Below are 5104 nucleotides of genomic sequence, written 5' to 3' on the forward strand. Positions count from 1 at the left end.
CCCAGCAGATGTCTTAATGATGTTAAAAAAGAATATGCTTGAAGTGAGCATGTATGGGAGTTTATGATCTAAAACTACAATGCTTGAAGTGCTCTACCAGCCTGTCTTTACTTCGTTAGCGTAGTAGCCAAAATCTCAATTCTAGCTCCACATTCGTCCATGTGGCTTTACTTCGTTTTTTAAAATGTGTACGTCGTTATTGCGCTTTTGCCAGTTCCTCCAGTGCGCACCGGTTGTCGTTCCCCTTCCTCTCCTCTTCCGCTTCTCTTCTGCAGCGGACCAGCATAGTGCAACATACTTTGCTTACAACGTCACAGGGCCCTCAACGCAGCTCTCAGCCTTTTGGACCTCCTTCAACATCATTTCAACAGGCAGATCATGTCTCTGCATACCAATCTCCTACGAACAGAGGCCTTTGAAGTCCTCAACTCATAAGGCATTTTCATGTCGAAGGAACTAACTTCCCAGCTGTAGATGCACTAGTCTTTCAGACCACCCAACAGGCCTCATGAGATGGCATTGGGTGCAATCGAGGAGGGCCTAGAGGACCTGGATTAGAAGCGGCAACGCCTTTATGAGTCCAAGAAGGAGCCACTGCGCAGAGAAATTGAACAGTTGTGAGACTTCTTCTCTTCCATGGAGAAGGAGCGTGAGCTCTTGGAATGCCAAGTGAAGGCTACACAGTCCCTTTGCTGTCGTAATCTTGTGAAGGCAGAGAAGGATCTTCAACAGACCCAATCTCGCCTTCGAGAAACCCAAAATGAGGCTGCTGTGTTACTTGAAGGCAAGCACCAAGAAATGGAGCGTCTTCAAAAAGAGAGTGATGATTGCAAGGCTCAACCTGGGCACCTTGCTGGTGAATATGAATTCTGTAAAGGGTATACTCATTACTTAGAAGAGAAGATATGTGTTCTGGTTGCAAAGCTCCATGAGTACCATCAAGACCTTCACAGGAAGACCGAAGAGATTGTTGAGACACGAAGTCGTGCTGTGAGCGAGCTGGAATGGGTCAAGCAAAACATGATGAATTTTGAAAAGAATCTCCTTGAGTTTCATAACTCAAACAATCACGTGTCTGTTTGATGGTGTATAATGTCTAAAATCTCTTCTGCATGACATCAACTTTATCATAGGATGATCAAGATATTGCAAGAAAGACGTTTCTGCCATTTCAGAACGTTTGGGGTTTGGACAAATTGAACATCTTTCAATGTTTTTTTCCAGCTTTCATCAGACAAAGAACACCTGATGCAGGAGCTGCTGCAAGGACTGAAGCAACTAGAAGGCCTGAAAAGTGGTAGTGGCATTTAATCAAGTTATGCACATCTGGCTTATGATATGGTATGTATTTGCTTGATTGCTTTTAGGAATTAAATTGTCTAAAATTGTGCATCTTGAAAAGCTATGGTTGGGCATCTTGTAAAGCCATGGTAGATTTAATGTCAGGGGAGAGCTGAGTCAAAGTTTCTGCGTTAGTATTATTTGTGCTGACTTGCTACCTCTCATATCCCTCTCTTTTCGCAAGTCGCCTTCTAGAGCATAGATTTTCAGCTTGAGGACAGAGATTGCAGCTTCTCTCAACTGTGTTCCTGCCTCTGCCTAAAGCTCTAAAAAAAAACCGACCTCCTGCCAAACAGTTCGCAGGTTCAGGTTCTCTCTCTCTCTCTCTCTCTCTCTCTCTCTCTCTCTCTCTCTCTCTCATCCACAATTGCTTCGCAGGTTCAGGTTCTCCCTTTACCTTCAAACAGTTCGCAGGTTCAGGTTCTCTCTCTCTCTCCTCTGCCAAACAGTTCGCAAGTTCAGGTTCTCTCTCTCTCTCTCTCTCTCCCCCCCCCCCCCCCCCCCCCCCCCCCCCCCCTTATCCACAATTGCTTCGCAGGTTCAGGTTCTCCCTTTACCTTCAAGTTTGGCAAGTAACTTGGCCTTTAGTGGGGTCTCTGCATACGAAGGCAAAGTGAAAAATAGAGCTACACCAGTCAACTTACCCGTGAAGCTGATAAAGTCTGAGGCCATCTTATCAGAAGGGGTGGTTCTGTTCTCTATTATTCTGAACAAGCCTTTAAAAGCAAGCGAGTCAACATTAGTGGATGTTTACAGAGTCTTTACACATCTTTTGAAACCTTTTCCAGAAGAAATTACTCAATCAGATGTATAGCTTGTGCTTTATTATGACAGTGTGTATGTTCTGTCTCCTTATCCTGTAAAAGTACAGACAACCTCCTTCAAACTGCCTAGCAATCCACGGATTGAGTCTTACACAAAGGTTAACCCAATAAAGCTAGCAGATGCTGAAATAAAATATGGTCCTTATGAAAATATTCCAGCATTTTCTTCTCTACCCATCACTGTACATTGTGAGAACAACCAGCCATTTGCTGTTGTGGAAGAGTTGGTGTAGGAGATAGAAATCTCTAACTGGGGCAATATTTATGTAACTGAAAACTATCAACTTACTCATGGTGGAGCGAAGCATAAGGGTGGTTTTTCACAGCTCGACTTTCAGGCTAGACCAGGAATAAGTGGGAGGGCATCCCTTCGTGGCTTGTAGGCTCGCCTTCCTCCACGAGCTCATTCTTTCTACTACAGAGATGAGATTGGCAATGTTTCAACATCAAATCTGCGTCTTCACAAGGACAAGACAGAGCTTCTATTTGAGCCAAGGTACCCCTTGTTGGGAGGCTGGCATGTGACTTTTACTATTGGTTATGGAGTTCCTTTACAGGACTTTGTTTTTCGGGCAGCTGATGGGCAAAGATACCAGAGATTTCCTTTTGGATGCCCTATTCAAGATGTTGGTGTAAAGAAACTTGTTGTGACGGTGGTGCTACCAGAAGGGTCGAAAGAACCTTCTGTTCATGTTCCATTTACTGTAGAGGAATCAAACGAGGTCAACTACAGCTATCTTTACAGTGTTGGAAGAACTGTTGTCGTTTTGACAAAAAAGAACGTAGTGCAGGAGCATAATGTTTTCTTCGAGATATACTTTAAGTTCAACCCAATGGCAATGCTGGTTGAACCACTGATGCTCGTTTTACTGGATTTTTTCTTTTTTCCATTGCCTATGTTGCGTATGCTCGGCTAGACTTTTCTATATCAAAATCCTCAGCTTCATACCAGGCTCACATTCAGCGTGCAGAGCTTATCGATGTCGTCCGGTTGGACTGCACTTATTGCAGGACATGCCCGACATGGGCAGGTTCACGAAGCTTTGGGCTGTTTTCATCGCTTGCGAAGCGAGGGCCTCTCTCCGGATGCGGTCACCTATGCTTGTGCCTTGAAGGCATGCGGTATTATTCAAGACGTTGATCTGGGTAAACAAATTCATGACGAGATTGCTAGTCAGAGGTCGTTGGAGAAGAATGTCGTGCTTGGCAATGCGTTGGTATATGTGTATGCTAATTGTGGTGTATTTTGGAAACCACAACAAGTTCTAGAGGAGCTTCCCAACCGAGATGTCATCTCTTGGACTGCATTAATTGCAGTATATGCCCAACAAGGCCAGGGCCAGGAAGCTTTGAATTGTTTCCATTGTATGCGAAGTGAGGGTTTCTTTCCAGATGCAGTCACCTATGCTTGCATTTTGAAGGCATGTGGCATTATGTGAGACATTGTATGGGCAAACAAATTCACGATGAGATTGTCAATCAGGGGCTGTTGTAAAGAACTGTCATGCTTGGCAATGATTTGGTTGATATGTATGCCAAGTGTGGTGTACTTTTGAAAGCTCAACAAGTCCTTAACAAGCTTCCTGATCGACATGCGATCTCTTGGAATGCATTGATTGCAGGTTATGCCCAACAGGGGCAAGGCTAAGAAGCATTGGGATGTTTCCAGCGGATGCGAAGCGAGGGCTTCTCTCCAGATGTAGTCACCTATGCTTGCATTTTGAAGGCATGTGGCACTTTGAAAGACGTCCACACAGGAAAACAAATTCATGATGAGCTTGTTAGTTGGGGACTGTTCAACAAAAATGTCGTGCTTGGTAATGCTTTGGTTGCCATGTATTCCAAGTGTAGTACTTTCCGAAGCACAACAAGTTCTTGACGAGCTTCTTCCTAAAGTTCCTCCACCCAAATAGTCACAAGCTTATCTCCTTCATCCTCCATTGTCGTCTCTTGCAGCGGGCTAAGAGCAGGAGATGCCTAGCATCATCGATGCAAGGTGCATCGACGACAAACATTCAATCGCGCGGTGAGTAAGCATTATCATTCTGTGATGATTTTTGACATATTGACACTGCGAACGCAGTTAATGAACACACTGAGAATTGCACCCTGCCGTGGGAATGCCACGTTCCCTCGTATTCTAAAAATTGGGGAGGATTGTGCAAACTCCTCCGTGCAAAGAAACTTGCATGTTTTGTTTTTTTTTTAAACATAAAAATTGGAACAACAAACAATTAATAACATTGACATCTTGTATGATTGCGAACATTGAGCTTGACAAACCTCTAACCCTCCTCGTGGTTTTCTGCAAGGTACCCCTTTGGAGCACTACGATTGGTATCTCATTCTTTTGAGGTATACCTTTGAACCACGGCAATCGGTGGCCTCTCTCTCTCTCTCTCTCTCTCTCTCTCATCCTTTCATAAAATTTTTTACTTGAGAAATTTTGAAATGACATATATAGTTTTCAATATTTTTCTCGAGAAAGATTTAGAAGAGTTACGGCAACAAAGAGAGGATGCCTCACTGGTATCTGGAGGGGGAAGTATGCATGTAACTATGGATCACTATGAGGTACCTTGTGATTACCAAATATCGACAGCTGCCTTTTGGTTTGAAAGAGCTTGCTAAGATTTCAATATGGGTCTTAATGCATCCGTGCAAACACCTTAAGAGCCAAGATAGGATCAATAGGAATTGTCGCTGTTGATTGTTTCACTTTGATTTGGGTCTGCAATGCAGTCTTCAAGAGTTAGTTTTGTTGGGACATTGTGAAATAGAATGCCTGGAATGTCGTAAAAAGAGGCTGGGATGCACACGTTTTGGGAGAAGCTCCTAACAAGTTCAAGAGTGGTATAGAAGCTCTTATGCAATTGAAGGCACATAATCCAAAATTCAATGACCAATACTGTCCTCCAAAATTGCAAACTTGATGGTTT

At 43.7% G+C, this 5104-nt stretch overlaps 1 pseudogene across 1 annotated transcript; it reads left to right on the forward strand.

Moving 5' to 3' along the window:
* Positions 1–636: 636 nt before the first annotated feature.
* LOC147459026 (dolichyl-diphosphooligosaccharide--protein glycosyltransferase subunit 1B pseudogene) lies at positions 637–4468 on the forward strand (annotated as a pseudogene). Its single transcript, XR_015187987.1, has 3 exons — positions 637–1008; positions 1720–1803; positions 1880–4468. The product of XR_015187987.1 is annotated as a dolichyl-diphosphooligosaccharide--protein glycosyltransferase subunit 1B pseudogene (transcript).
* Positions 4469–5104: the final 636 nt, after the last annotated feature.

The sequence above is a fragment of the Adiantum capillus-veneris genome, chromosome 4, assembly GCF_014529385.1.
Source record: "Adiantum capillus-veneris isolate H3 chromosome 4, ASM1452938v2, whole genome shotgun sequence".
Taxonomy (NCBI): Eukaryota; Viridiplantae; Streptophyta; class Polypodiopsida; order Polypodiales; family Pteridaceae; genus Adiantum; species Adiantum capillus-veneris.